This window comes from Eubalaena glacialis, chromosome 17, assembly GCF_028564815.1.
Source record: "Eubalaena glacialis isolate mEubGla1 chromosome 17, mEubGla1.1.hap2.+ XY, whole genome shotgun sequence".
In the NCBI taxonomy this organism is placed as follows: Eukaryota; Metazoa; Chordata; class Mammalia; order Artiodactyla; family Balaenidae; genus Eubalaena; species Eubalaena glacialis.
In genome coordinates, this window is record NC_083732.1 from 63,014,531 (window position 1) to 63,031,601 (window position 17,071).

Genomic DNA, 17,071 nt, shown 5'->3' on the forward strand with positions numbered 1-17,071 from the left:
AAAAAATCTTAAAATTTGTATGGAAACACAAAAGACCCCGAATAGCAAAAGCAGTCTTGAGGGAAAAAAATGGAGCTGGAGGAATGAGACTCCCTGACTTCAGACTATACTACAAAGCTACAGTAATCAAGACAATATGGTACTGGCACAAAAACAGAAATATAGATCAATGGAACAAGATAGGAAGCCCAGAGATAAACACACGCACCTATGGTCAACTAATCTATGACAAAGGAGGCAAAGATACACAATGGAAAAAAGACAGTCTCTTCAATAAGTGGTGCTGGGAAAACTGGACAGCTACATGTAAAAGAACGAAATTAGAACACTCCCTAACACCATACACAAAAATAAACTCAAAATGGATTCGAGACCTAAATGTAAGACTGGACACTATAAAACTCTTAGAGGAAAACATAGGAAGAACACTCTTTGGCATAAATCACAGCAAGATCTTTTCTGATCCACCTCCTAGAGTAATGGAAATAAAAACAAAAATAAACAAATGGGACCTAATGAAACTTAAAAGCTTTTGCACAGCAAAGGAAACCATAAACAAGACGAAAAGACAACCCTCAGAATTGGAGATAATATTTGCAAATGAATAAACGGACAAAGGATTAATCTCCAAAATATATAAAGAGCTCATGTAGCTCATTATTAAAAAAACAAACAACCTAATCCAAAAATGGGCAAAAGACCTAAATAGACATTTCTCCAAAGAAGACATACAGATGGCCAAGAAGCACATGAAAAGCTGTTCAACATCACTAATTATTAGAGAAATGCAAATCAAAACTACAATGAGTTATATCACCTCACACCAGTTAGAATGGGCATCATCAGAAAATCTACAAACAACAAATGCTGGAAAGGGTGTGGAGAAAAGGGAACCCTCTTGCACTGTTGGTGGGAATGTAAATTGATACAGGCACTATGGAGAACAGTATGGAGGTTCCTTAAAAAACTAAAAATAGAACTACCATATGATCCAGCAATCCCACTACTGGGCATATATCCAGAGAAAACCATAATTCAAAAAGACACATGCACCCCAATGTTCATTGCAGCACTCTTTACAATAGCCAGGACATGGAAGCAACCTAAATGCCCATCTAAAGACGAATGGATAAAGAAGATGTGGTACATATATACATTGGAATATTACTCAGCCATAAAAAGGAACGAAATTGGATCATTTGTTGAGACGTGGATGGATCTAGAGACTGTCATACAGAGTGAAGTAAGTCAGAAAGAGAAAAACAAATATCGTATATTAACGCATATGTGTGGAACCTAGAAAAATGGTACAGATGAATCTGCTTGCAGGGCAGAAATTGAGACACAGATGTTGAGAACAAACTTATGGACACCAAGAGGGGAAGCAGCAGGGGATGGTGGTGGTGGTGTGATGAATTGGGAGATTGGGATTGACATATATACACTAATATGTATAAAATGGATGACTAATAAGAACCTGTTGTATCAAAAGTTAAATAAAATTCAAAAATTTTAAAAATAAATAAATTAAAAATTAGAAAAAAAAATCCATTAGGATCTGGCATTTATTCAAGAAGAAACATCTCAAGTTAATTATTTAAATTAGAGAAACTGGTTACAAATCAAAATTTACCTCTTAATCTAACAAAATACTTCCATTCCTCCCTCCCCAAATTACTACTTACATAACCCCTTTCCGTAGGACTCATTTTCTCTTAAGAAACCCAGGTTCATCTACCACTTCTCAGTTTCTCTCACATATATGTATGTGTTGTACATAGGAATGAACAACTAATGTAAAGCTCCTTATTACGGAAAATCAGTACTAATTAAAATTTTTTCAAATGTTATTACTTTTTGAATGTATTAGTTTGAACTATATGATGTTGCCATTTTTTAGATCAAATACAGACTAATAATGGAAATTTCTTATGGTTCAACCTAATAAGTCATGCTCATTTTAACATAAGAATTAGGTTATGTAATTAAGAATCAATCTAGTTTAATCTATGTAAAATGCAGTGGTGAGCTGATGAATGCTGTCAGTAATTTAAGTATCAAACAAAGGTGGAAAATGACAATGAAGAGAGAGGTAGGAGGTTTGCAGTCAGTCCAAAAAAAACTCCAGATGTTTTATTATTATTCACAACCAATCAGGTATAGCCTCACATATTAAAAAAAAAAAAAAATGGACTTGACTAATTAACAGGGATCTAAGTCACCAAAGGTGATGCAGCTTAATACAAGGTCTTAGCATGTATTCTGAAATGCTGAAATAGTAGCTTTCTTCAAGAAGGAAGAGGAAGAGATTATTGATTGCCTCTTAGAAAGCCAGACACTGTGCTAGACATTTTGTATGAGGCATTTCATCTAATTGCTAATAAACCTGATGATATCTTGTCCCACTTTTTCAGAAAACTGAAGCACAATAAATTGCTTAAAGAGACACAGCTGATAAATAGCAGACCTGGGATCTGAACACATATCTCACTGAATTCAGAGTCCTTGCTCTTTTTGTCTTTTCTGGATTTAATCCAAATCAATTCAATAAGAATAAAATACAATCACAGAAGAAATTCAAAGAAAAAAGAAGAAAGCGATTCCAAAAAATCTTAAGGCAGAGCAAACGGGTTGCATCACTGCAAGTTTGTCATTGGACCACAGAGAATATTCGCATGAATGCTGTAAGCATGTTTTTCCCCATAATCAGAACTTTAAAATTCCCACAACTATAAAATTATTCTAGATGAGAACTCATTGACCTGTAAAATATCATTTGAAAATGAAAGTTGTGAGTTAGAAAGTACAAGCACCAAGAAGTACCCTTATAATCCTCCTCCTTTTCTCATTTGGAATGCAATCAGCTTAAATACTCCAGTGGCATCTTTACAAATTTCTCACACACATGACTGTGGCCTTTGAAATGCAAGTTTCATCTCAAGAATTACTATCGCTGCTTCATTTACAAACTCCTCAGAGACGGCAAAAAAGAAAAAGCTGTAAAAAGTAAACATTTCTAACCTTATGAAACAATTCCAAAGTCACTCGTATATCACTAGTATAATCATTTGCATTGTGGTATTAAGCAAATAAAATTATTCAATAAAATAAAACACTAGTAGGGATTAAAATCAAACTATTCTTTTTTTGTAAATATGCACTAGGTCAAATAAATTTACATGTAACATTTATGTTCTCTGATAAAATTACAAATCTGTGGCTAAAGTCATAAGTTGCAGCTTGTTATTGTATAATTCTACACACATGCAATTAATATAAAATGTGCTTATGATTCTATTGAATTATGTAAGTTCACCTACTCTGAACATAACAAATATATGGAGAGTTGAATCTTATAAATTGTTTCTTACTCAGAAGATGGTCAACAAAGCCAGTCAACATCAGAAACCATAAGAATAACCCAGAAGTACAAATTGGACACTTCCTCTTACACTTCAGCTATTTCAAGCTGTCAAAATGTTCAATATGGTTTTGAAACACTGTGAATCTCTGTAAACTATTAGCTATACTTCAGATATCCACACCTTAATTTGGTTAGTATCTTATTCATCAAGGTCCAAACTGTGAAACTTTTGAGCTAGAAGTAATCCTCATTATCAATACCAATATGCCTCTCTATTATGGTCCTCATCACCTTTTACCTTCTATTATTCTATTTGTGAATAAGTCTTTCTTTCCTTACAATTTGTAAAGCCCTTGAAACTAGGAATATTTCCTCCTGTATCTTTACACATACACATATAAAATACATGAATTTTCTACAGTTGAATATTTTTAATACATTAAATACTTCAAATATGTTGTTTTAATTGGCATACCACACTGAACCTTATCCATAATAATAAATCCAACCCAAGTTGGGTTGTTTATATTTTTTCCTAATTAAAATTCTGCTTTATAAAAACAATTACATTGCTTTTCACTAATATGAAGAGTCTAAACTTCCCACCCTTGGGTGGTGGTAAGGAGATGGAGATCATCACTTTTTACTTAACACATGGGAAATTACACTGCAACTGGTAGCATAACACTCTGTACTTGACGATGCTCAAAATACAGTATCTTAAAGTTTTAATCCATCAGAAACAATACCAACACATACTGGATCTGAGTATTAGTGAAACTAGATAGGTCATTAATGCACGTTCCTGAGCATCCCCTAACCCATCCACTATCTTGGAATATTCCTGTTCCCAGGCCACAACATTTCTCACATCTGCCCTGTGACATGGTTCTTTGAATTGCTGATGAGGCTGAAAACTTCCTTCTATGCATATTAGTCATTCCAGTTTTCTCTTTGATTAGCTGCCCAGAATTAAAGACATTTTTAGACATGCAAGCATTATAAATATGGAATCCAATGCACGCTTTCCTTAGTATGCTACTGGAGGATTGACTAACCAAAAATAAATGAATAAATTAAAAAGTAAAGTAATAACAGAAATACAGGGGGCCCAAGGATCATTGAATCTTACTCAGGCAGGTGGCAAAGGAGATGCTCAGCATGTTGCTGAAATAAAAACCAGGCTTGTAAGTGGGCAGAAGAGCTAGAAAGCAAGTGGTCCAGACAGGGGGACTGAGGGCGTTAAAGAAATGCAGGTGGTGTTATGACCTGAGGCACTTCAGCAATGAAGGAGTTTTGTGTCTGTGGGAGCAAATTAATGACAGATTCACAGGCCATAAAAAAGAGCTAATGAAAAGATGAGATAAAAATGTACTTTAGTGTCGGGGAAAAGCTATATTCACTACAAATATAGTCCATGCGGCTCAAATGTAAACTGCATTTTTTCACAATAATCAAAACTCTAGAACTCTAAAATTGATTTTTAAAGTTTTGTACCATATTGTGAGGCTGGGGCTAGAAAATGTGCATTTGTTTCATGTGCGTGAACAAACACTCATGGGCAAGAAGGCAGACAAAAAATCAAAATACTCTTCTTGCACAGTAATACGATAATAAAGTCTCATCTACAAAAAATAAACTGCAGAACAAATATATTACTTATTTATATCCTTTATAAAAATGGAAGCTAAATAGCAGAAGAAACAACTGAAGGCTTGAAAGTGATTATCTCTGGGGATAAGGAAGGTAGACTGCTGTTTTACTCTATTATTTTGTGATTCTTTTGAAATGGTGAGCACATGTGCACTGCTTTATCTGAGTGAATTCTATGAGCCTTGGTGTAAAGGCGCAATGCTCTAGAGAATATCTGTGACTGTTCAAGGTGCTCCTTAACTTGGGGTCTGTTCAAATTAATTTCCAAGGTTGGATGTTTTTGATACCTCCTATGTAATAGGAATTTAAACCAGTCTTGTATGAGGGCAGTTTACAGTTATGAATTCTCTGGGGTGACTTTTCATTCTACAAACAAGTGCCAAAGCTGTGGCAAACACGCCACCTATCTCCCTTTACAGAATGGATTATTTTTAGTTTCTCTGACACTGAGATTGTAGACGTTCATTCATCTTTGTGTGGGGTTGTTAGTCTGATTCTCTACCATGCACAGACACTAGGTCTTACTTCTTTTCCTCACTGCAACCATTAAAACTCAAATTCTTGAGGCAGGTGCCCTTAGGGCAGCTATGAACTCAACACACAGACTAAACTGGATTCATGCTCCAGGCTCATTCTTGTCCTCGAGGAGTTTGCTTAGTTTCTCGATTCAGCTTTGTATTTTTAAAAGATGTTTTCAAACATTTCATCGAGCATTAAAAAATCATAACAGCTTGAGATATGATTCACATATCATCTAGCATTTTAAATTGTTCTGTAGCAGAAACACTTGTAGAACATTTAATCCTACATATTGTTGGAAGTGGCAGACTTTAGTATGTCTTCGATTATTTTCTTCTATCCATTTTCTCTCCATATTTTTTTCTGGATAATTTGGCAGATACACAATTGCCTAGACTGATTCTCTAAATTCTTATTTTTCACTACACTTTTTCATCTCTTTGCATTTTCAAGCCTACTCTGGATTTTCTCATCTTTTTCTTATACTTTTTCCACTTTTTTTCTTCTGCTCTCATATTTTTCATTCCAAGAACACTTTCTTGTTTTCTGAGTGTTCCTTTCTATATAATTTTTACTGTATAAATACAGTATCTTCTGTCTCTGAGGATATTATATTTTTTGAAAGTTGTATTGTCTTTTAAAAACTTTTAGCTTGCTTTATTCTTTTTTCTTTGATATAAGAAGATGTCTGAAATATCTAGAGGTCCATGGCTATTCATTTACATTTAAGAGTGAAAATTGCGGTGGAGAAGAAGATGGCGGAAGAGTAAGACGCGGAGATCACCTTCCTTCCCACAGATACATTAGAAATACATCTACACGTGGAATTGCTCCTACAGAACACCCACTGAACGCTGGCAGAAAACGTCAGACCTCCCAAAAGGCAAGAAACTCCCCACATACCTGGGTAGGACAAAAGAAAAAAGAAATAACAGAGACAAAAGAATAGGGACGGGACCTGCACCTGTGGGAGGGAGCTGTGAAGGAGGAAAGGTTTCCACGCACTAGGAAGCCCCTTCGCGGGCAGAGACTGCGGGTGGCAGAGGGGGGAAGCTTCAGAGCCACGGAGGAGAGAGCAGCAACAGGGGTGCGGAGGGCAAAGCGGAGAGATTCCCGCACAGAGGATCGGTGCCGAGCAGCACTCACCAGCCCGAGAGGCTTGTCTGGTCACCCACCGGGGCGGGCGGGGGCTGGGAGCTGAGGCTCGGGCTTCGGTCGGATCGCAGGGAGAGGACTGGGGTTGGCGGCGTGAACACAGCTGGCTGGGAGGGAGTCCGGGAAAAAGTCTGCAGCTGCCGAAGAGGCAAGAGAATTTTTCTTGCCTCTTTGTTTCGCGGCGCGCAAGGAGAGGGGATTCAGAGCGCCGACTAAACGAACTCCAGAGACGGGCACGAGCCGCGGCGATCAGCGCGGACCCCAGAGACGGGCATGAGACGCTAAGGCTGCTGCTGCCGCCACCAAAAAGCCTGTGTGCGAGCACAGGTCACTCTCCACACCGCTCCTCCCGGGAGCCAGTGCAGCCCGCCACGGCCAGGCTCCCATGATCAGGGGAAAACTTCCCCAGGAGAACACACGGCGCGCCTCAGGCTGCTGCAACGTCACGCCGGCCTCTGCCGCCGCAGGCTCATCCCTCATCCGTATCCCTCCCTTCCCCTGGCCTGAGTGAGCCAGAGCCCCCGAAGCAGCTGCTTCTTTAACCCCGTTCTGTCTGGGCGGGGAACAGACGCCCTCAGGCAACCTACACGCAGAGGCGGGTCCAAATCCAAAGCTGAACCCCGGGAGCTGTGTGAACAAAGAAGAGAAAGGGAAATCTCTCCCAGCAGCCTCAGAAGCAGCGGATTAAAACTCCACAAACAACTTGATGTGCCTGCATCTGTTGAATACCTGAATAGACAACGAATCATCCCAAATTCAGGAGGTGGACTTTGGGAGCAGGATATATTAATTTTTCCCCTTTTCCTTTTTTTGTGAGTGTATATGTATATGCTTCTGGGTGAGATTTTGTCTGTATAGCTTTGCTTTATAATAGCTTTATTTTACTTCACTATATTTTATCCTCTTTCTTTCTTTCTATTTTTTCTCCCTTTTACTCTGAGCCGTGTGGATGAAAGGCTCTTGGTGCTCCAGCCAGGCATCAGGGCTGTGCCTCTGAGGTGGGAGAGCCAACTTCAGGACACTGGTCCACAAGAGACCTCCCAGCTCCACGTAATACCAAACAGCGAAAATCTCTCAGAGATCTCCATCTCAACATCAAGACCCAGCTTCACTCAACGACCAGCAAGCTACAGTGCTGGACACCCTATGCCAAACAACTAGCAAAACAGGAACACACCCCCATCCATTAGCAGAGATGCTGCCTAAAATCATAATAAGGCCACAGACACCCCAAAATACACCACCAGACGTGGACGTGCCCACCAGAAAGACAACATCCAGCCTCATCCACCAGAACACAGGCACTAGTTCCCTCCACCAGGAAACCTACACAACCCACTGAACCAACCTTAGCCACTGGGGACAGATACCAAAAACAACGGGAACTACGAACCTGCAGCCTGTGAAAAGGAGACCCCAAACACAGTAAGATAAGCAAAATGAGAAGACAGAAAAACACACAGCAGATGAAGGAGCAGGGTCAAAACACACCAGACCTAACAAATGAAGAGGAAATAGGTAGTCTACCTGAAAAAGAATTCAGAATAATGATAGTAAGGATGATCCAAAATCTTGGAAATAGAATAGACAAAATGCAAGAAACATTTAACAAGGATGTAGAAGAACTAAAGAGGAACCAAGCAACGATGAAAAACACAATAAATGAAATTAAAAATACTCTAGATGGGATCAATAGCAGAATAACTGAGGCAGAAGAACGGATAAGTGACCTGGAAGATAAAATAGTGGAAATAACTACTGCAGAGCAGGATAAAGAAAAAAGAATGAAAAGAACTGAGGACAGTCTCAGAGACCTCTGGGACAACATTAAATGCACCAACATTTGAATTATAGGGGTCCCAGAAGAAGAAGAGAAAAAGAAAGGGACTGAGAAAATATTTGAAGAGATTATAGCTGAAAACTTCCCTAATATGGGAAAGGAAATAGTTAATCAAGTCCTGGAAGCACAGAGAGTCCCATACAGGATAAATCCAAGGAGAAACACGCCAAGACACATATTAATCAAACTGTCAAAAATTAAATATAAAGAAAACATATTAAAAGCAGCAAGGGAAAAACAACAAATAACACACAAGGGCATCCCCATAAGGTTAACAGCTGATCTTTCAGCAGAAACTCTGCAAGCCAGAAGGGAGTGGCAGGATATACTTAAAGTGATGAAGGAGAAAAACCTACAACCAAGATTACTCTACCCAGCAAGGATCTCATTCAGATTTGATGGAGAAATTAAAACCTTTACAGACAAGCAAAAGCTGAGAGAGTTCAGCACCACCAAACCAGCTTTACAACAAATGCTAAAGGAACTTCTCTAGGCAAGAAACACAAGAGAAGGAAAACACCTACAATAACAAACCCAAAACATTTAAGAAAATGGGAATAGGAACATACATATCGATAATTACCTTAAATGTAAATGGATTAAATGCTCCCACCAAAAGACACAGACTGGCTGAATGGATACAAAAACAAGACCCATATATATGCTGTCTACAAGAAACCCACTTCAGACCTAGAGACACATACAGACTGAAAGTGAGGGGATGGAAAAAGATATTCCATACAAATGGAAATCAAAAGAAAGCTGGAGTAGCAATTCTCATATCAGACAAAATAGACTTTAAAATAAAGACTATTACAAGAGACAAAGAAGGACACTATATAATGATCAAGGGATCGATCCAAGAGGAAGGTATAACAATTGTAAATATTTATGCACCCAACATAGGAGCACCTCAATACATAAGGCAAATACTAACAGCCATAAAAGGGGAAATCGACAGTAACACAATCATAGTAGGGGACTTTAACACCCCACTTTCACCAATGGACAGATCATCCAAAATGAAAATCAACAAGGAAACACAAGCTTTAAATGATACATTAAACAAGATGGACTTAATTGATATTTATAGGACATTCCACCCCAAAACAACAGAATACACATTTTTCTCAAGTGCTCATGGAACATTCTCCAGGATAGATCATATCTTGGGTCACAAATCAAGCCTTGGTAAATTTAAGAAAATTGAAATTGTATCAAGTATCTTTTCTGACCACAACGCTATGAGACTAGATATCAATTACAGGAAAGATCTGTAAAAAATACAAACACATGGAGGCTACACAATACACTACTTAATAACGAAGTGATCACTGAAGAAATCAAAGGGGAAATCAAAAAATACCTAGAAACAAATGACAATGGAGACACGACGACCCAAAACCTATGGGACGCAGCAAAAGCAGTGCTAAGAGGGAAGTTTATAGCAATACAAGCCTACCTCAAGAAACAGGAAACATCTCGAATAAACAACCTAACCTTGCACCTGAAGCAATTAGAGAAAGAAGAACAAAAAACCCCCAAAGCTAGCAGAAGGAAAGAAATCATAAAGATCAGGTCAGAAATAAATGAAAAAGAAATGAAGGAAACAATAGCAAAAATCAATGAAACTAAAAGCTGGTTCTTTGAGAAGATAAACAAAATTGATAAACCATTAGCCAGACTCATCAGGAGAAAAAGGGAGAAGACTCAAATCAATAGAATTAGAAATGAAAAAGGAGAAGTAACCACTGACACTGCAGAAATAGAAACGATCATGAGAGATTACTACAAGCAACTCTATGCCAATAAAATGGACAGCCTGGAAGAAATGGACAGATTCTTAGAAATGCACAACCTGCCGAGACTGAACCAGGAAGAAATAGAAAATATGAACAGACCAATCACAAGCACTGAAATTGAAACTGTGATTAAAAATCTTCCAACAAACAAAAGCCCAGGACCAGATGGCTTCACAGGCGAATTCTATCAAACATTTAGAGAAGAGCTAACACCTATCCTTCTCAAACTCTTCCAAAATATTGCAGAGGGAGGAACACTCCCCAACTCATTCTACAAGGCCACCATCACCCTGATACCAAAACCAGAAAAAGATGTCACAAAGCAAGAAAACTACAGGCCAATATCACTGATGAACATAGATGCAAAAATCCTCAACAAAATACTAGCAAACAGAATCCAACAGCACATTAAAAGGATCATACACCATGATCAAGTGGGGTTTATCCCAGGAATGCAAGGATTCTTCAATATATGCAAATCAATCAACGTGATACACCATATTAACAAATTGAAGGAGAAAAACCATATGATCATCTCAATAGATGCAGAGAAAGCTTTCAACAAAATTCAACACCCATTTATGATAAAAGCCCTGCAGAAAGTAGGCATAGAGGGAAATTTCCTCAACATAATAAAGGCCATATATGACAAACCCACAGCCAATATTGTCCTCAATGGTGAAAAACTGAAACCATTTCCACTAAGATCAGGAACAAGACAAGGTTGCCCACTCTCACCACTATTATTCAACATAGTTTTGGAAGTGTTAGCCACAGCAATCAGAGACGAAAAAGAAATAAAAGGAATCCAAATCGGAAAAGAAGAAGTAAAGCTGTCACTGTTTGCAGATGACATGATACTATACATAGAGAATCCTAAAGATGCTACCAGAAAACTACTAGAGCGAATCAATGAATTTGGTAAAGTAGCAGGATACAAAATCAATGCACAGAAATCTCTTGCATTTCTATACACTAATGATGAAAAATCTGAAAGTGAAATTAAGAAAACACTCCCGTTTACCATTGCAACAAAAAGAATAAAATATCTAGGAATAAACCTACCTAAGGAGACAAAATACCTGTATGCAGAAAATTATAAGACACTGATGAAAGAAATTAAAGATGATACAAATAGATGGAGAGATATACCACGTTCTTGCATTGGAAGAATCAACATTGTGAAAATGACTCTACTACCCAAAGCAATCTACAGATTCAATGCAATCCCTATCAAACTACCACTGGCATTTTTCACAGAACTAGAACAAAAAATTTCACAATTTGTATGGAAACACAAAAGACCCCGAATAGCCAAAGCAATCTTGAGAACGAAAAATGGAGCTGGAGGAATCAGGCTCCCTGACTTCAGACTATATTACAAAGCTACAGTAATCAAGACAGCTTGGTACTGGCACAAAAACAGAAATATAGATCAATGGAACAGGATAGAAAGCCCAGTGATAAACCCACGCAGCTATGGTCACCTTATCTTTGATAAAGGAGGCAAGCATATACAGTGGAGAAAAGACAGCCTCTTCAATAAGTGGTGCTGGGAAAATTGGACAGGTACATGTAAAAGTATGATATTAGAACACTCCCTGACACCATACACAAAAATAAACTCAAAATGGATTAAAGACCTAAGTGTAAGGCCAGACACTCTCAAACTCTTAGAGGAAAACATAGGCAGAACACTCTATGACATAAATCACAGCAAGATCCTTTTTGACCCACCTCCTAGAGAAATGGAAATAAAAACACAAATAAACAAATGGGACCTAATGAAACTTAAAAGCTTTTGCACAGCAAAGGAAACCATAAACAAGACCAAAAGACAACCCTCAGAATGGGAGAAAATATTTGCAAATGAAGCAAATGACAAAGGATTAATCTCCAAGATTTACAAGCAGCTCATGCAGCTCAATAACAAAAAAACGAACAACCCAATCCAAAAATGGGCAGAAGACCTAAATAGACATTTCTCCAAAGAAGATATACAGATTGCCAACAGACACATGAAAGAATGCTCAACATCATTAATCATTAGAGAAATGCAAATCAAAACTACAATGAGATATCATCTCACACCGGTCAGATTGGCCATCATCAAAAAATCTAGAAACAATAAATGCTGCAGAGGGTGTGGAGAAAAGGGAACACTCTTGCACTGTTGGTGGGAATGTAAATTGATACAGCCACTATGGAGAACAGTATGGAGGTTCCTTAAAAAACTACAAATAGAACTATCATATGACCCAGCAATCCGACTACTGGGCATATACCCTGAGAAAACCATAGTTCAAAAAGAGTCATGTATCAAAATGTTCATTGCAGCTCTATTTACAATAGCCAGGACCTGGAAGCAACCTAAGTGTCCATCATCGGATGAATGGATAAAGAAGATGTGGCACATATATACAATGGAATATTACTCAGCCATAAAAAGAAATGAAATGGAGGTGTTTGTAATGAGGTGGATGGAGTTAGAGTCTGTCATACAGAGTGAAGTAAGTCAGAAAGAGAAAAACAAATACAGTACGCTAACACATATATAAGGAATCTAAGGAAAAAAAAAAAAAAGGCCATGAAGAACCTAGTGGCAAGACGGGAATAAAGACACAGACCTACTAGAGAATGGACTTGAGGATATGGGGAGGGGGAAGGGTGAGATGTGACAGGGTGAGAGAGTGTCATGGACATATATACACTACCAAATGTACAATAGATAGCTAGTGGGAAGCAGCCACATAGCACAGGGAGATCAGCTCAGTGCTTTGTGACCACCTAGAGGCGTGGGATGGGGAGGGTGGGAGGGAGGGAGATGCAAGAGGGAAGAGATATGGGAACATATGTATATGTATAACTGATTCACTTTGTTATAAAGCAGAAAATAACACACCATTGTAAAGCAATTGTACTTCAATAAAGATGTTTAAAAAAAAAAAAGAGTGAAAATCTTGTGGTTTTGCTACTTGGAGGTGGTAGTCGGGGCTCATCACTATGCAATCACTATACAATGTGCCTTGCCTGTTCCTTTGGGAGACAACTAATTCCATTACCTAAATTCTTTGGACTGCTAAATTTCTCCACAAAGGAATCTTCCACTCTCTTGCGTAAAGGCTGAAGTCCAATTGACAGCTTCTGGATGATGGGTAGAAGAAGGGAGTCAGCAGTCTTGTTATTTACCATGAATGTAAACATTTATTAATTCCTCTATTTTTTGGTAAGTTGCCTCATACATTGCACTTTGCTATGCCTAGAGTTTTTGAGTGTAGAATCTCCTTTCCAATTTCCCAAGACTATAAACCTCCCTTGTCTTTTCATGGTGAGAGAATTGTAGTCACTTGGCTCTGGTGATGGAGGAGGCCATCTATGATTTTCCACAAATTCTTTATCATTTCAGCCCCACTTCCTACTAGCACTGACTCCCCAGAAGTATCCAGGGCCTAGAATCCTGACCACTGTGGATGGGAGAAGCAAATAATCTTCTTCTTGTTGGATTCCCCTTTTCCACACAAGTTTTAGCATTCTCAGCTTTCAGTCAGTGACCACTTTGCCATTTACTTTCTTCCTCCAAAATTATGTTGACAACACTCATCCAGGGTTTTGTCTTCCCTCCCGTTCTCTTTTTGCCCCGCATGTATACCATTGCTATTCATTCAAGATTATTTAAGTATAATTTTAGGAGAGTGTAGAAGACAAACATTTAATTAATCCACCATGTTTAACTGGAAGTATACTTACTAATTTTTATTTCTCTAGTAGTTACATGTACTTATTTAAGACCTGTATTTATAATTATTTTTCCTTGCCAAATTGGTAAGGCCTACCAAATTGGTAAGGCCTGTCTACCAGACCACAAGAATCACAACAAACTACCACCTCCCTCTGGTCTTCTACTCCCAAACTATACTCCCGCCCAACCCCCTCCCCGGACACACACACACATGTTGCCATCATCCTAGAGTTTTCATTCTGCACTTCTACCATTTATGTGGCTTGAAAAGCGAGTATGAGGAGGAGAGATGGTTATTTCATAGGTGAAAAGAGCAAGATTTGCTCATTCTTCCTGGCAATGACTACTTATATCCTCCTGTATTTATTTCTCTTCTTGTTTGAGTATTCCTTTTGTGAGTGTTTCAAAGTGGGGTTTTTTTGTCATAAAACATCTATTTTTATAAATGAGAATCTTTATTTCAGACTTGCATTTAAATTATATTCTAGGAATATATATATATAATTACAAGTTTGAAATTTTTTTCAAATCTTTAAAAATCTTACCCTGTTTTCTTCTTTCATTTGGCGATGTTGTTTGAAAATCTAAGTCAATGCGTTTTCTTTATTGGGACTTTAATTATAATTCTTTAACTTTGAAGTTTACAAGTGATTGATTTCAGGTGTGACTATTTTGATTAGTGTGAGTTTTGTTTAAAATTTTCTAATATCCTATACATTTCATTAATTTGGGGAAATTTTAAATAACTGTTTCCTTTAATATTCCCTCCCTTCCATGTATTTTTCTTTTTCCTAACTATTTTGTTTGTCTACGCTCACACTTTGAACTTAATTTTTTTGACTTTTATTTTATTTTATATTTTATTTTTAGTTACCTCCTCCTAATGCCCTCTGAAAGAGTTACCAATTTAATATTTGACTTCCTAATTCAATTTTATATTGATCTACACTGTTCATCAACCCAACTGTTGGCTTATTTATTTCAAAATTTTGCATGTAATATTCTAAGTTGATAATTTTAATGACTTCTTGCTCCTGCTTTATGTTTCTATTATCCTATTCATGTCTGAAAATTTTTATGCTTATTTAAAATTCTTATATTTTTAATATCCATTAATTTTGTTTCATCATATTTAAAATTAGAGGAAAAGTCAAGCCTCAAGGCAGAGTCTCTGGTGTTAACTACAGGCTGGCCTTCCTCCACGTCCAACCTCTTCTACAGCATGGCATTCCCTCAGGTAACTGCCCTTGACATCAAACTTTTTCTTTTTTTTTAATAGCTGCCTTTCTCGATTTTAATCATGTAGTTTTTGGAGTTCAGTACTGAGAAGAAGCGAACTCTCAACCACAGAGAACCCTCTGCCAGAAGCAAAGTATTCTTCCCTAGCCTCTTGCTTTTCTTAGGAATCCAGCTCTTTCCATTTCCATCTCAAACTGTAATCAAATGTCTTTGGCCTCCACACATTTTTCTCCATTCACTTCTTAGGTTAGGTTCCAAAATCTGTCAAATTCACTCACATTTCTCTATCTCCAGTATTACATTCAGGGAAGGAAGTCAGCAACAGCCCATGTTAGCTAGTTGTCCATGATAAAAATGTAAATTAACATTTTCATTCATTCTGTATATCAAATGATTATTTGAGATAAAGAATGCTAAGAGTGAAAGCTGTAGGGTTAGCATACGACCTATATAATTCCTGGTATTTCAAAGCCCTATCCAAAGAAGGTCTACAAATAAACACCCAGGGCAAAAATTGGTTCATGAGATACACAGTGAGGGAATTTCAAGACATGATAGTCAATTAGGAGATTTCTTCCTCTAAAATAATTATATTAAAATATTTAGTACATTCTCACAATGCTAAGCCCAGGCAAGTTTGTATCTGCTACCAGTTGAAATCAGCACAAGATAGAAGACATCCAAAGAGTAGTTTGCCAGTTTTAAAGTACTTCACCTGTCACATGTAAAGTGCATTCAGATTAGTAACAGTTGTTCTGAGTTAATTTAGAATGGTTGGGAAATGATCCACACTTTTAGCAGAGTCCAAAACACTACACCATTTAACAAGCAAAACACACGTGAGAAGAGATGTGGTCTGCAAGCAGAGGCACCCAGATAGGTCAAAAGTTTATGCAAACATTCACAGATACCAGTGCCATTGATAAGAAGGACTGATTTTAAGACACAAACTCATCCAAAATTTTGCAATAAAATGTTCCATGTCTGTAAGTGATTAGAATTCACCTAAAACATCCCCACATTTTCCCTCCTTTTATTCTATTTACAATGGAAAAAAATACTCTACACACACATATTTTAACTGTTCTAGCATCATGAGCTACCCAGCTTAAAAAAACACATTATTATGTTGAGTTTCAATCTGAATAACTGAGTAAGAACACTTCATAGAAAGGAAAGAGAAAATGGTTACTAAAAGAACTATGATTTTGCTGTCATTAAAAGGCTGTTGATAGGTTAACTTCCTTAGTGGCTCTTAGAAATATCTGTTGTTAGACTGTAAATCTCATTATCTAAAATTAAATGTTTTTACCTCATCTCTGATTTCCCTATAGAAGATAGTATCCCCATCACTCTGTTCCTTTCTCCTCTATTTTTCTTTGTTGCACTCTTCACCAGCTCTAATATTGTGTCTCCCTCCCACTGGAGTACAAACTTCAAGATAATAGAGACGTAGTCTGTTTTGCTCACTGCTAACCCCCAGCACCTAGAACAGTGTCTGTTCTAGTAAGTACTAATATGTAGTAGTTAAATTAATGAGCAAAGAAAATTAGAACTCAGAAATTAAAAGGACTTTTTATCCAAAACAAACAACCTAGACAAGTAATGCAAGATACACACAGTAACAGTGGGTTTGGAATCCTCAGTCCTGCCTGTGGCTAGGCACAAACTACAGTACATCAACACCATGATGAACTTTCCAACTGCTGATGGTCAGTCACACTGTTCTATTGACACGGCTGATGTAGTTAGTTCAAAAC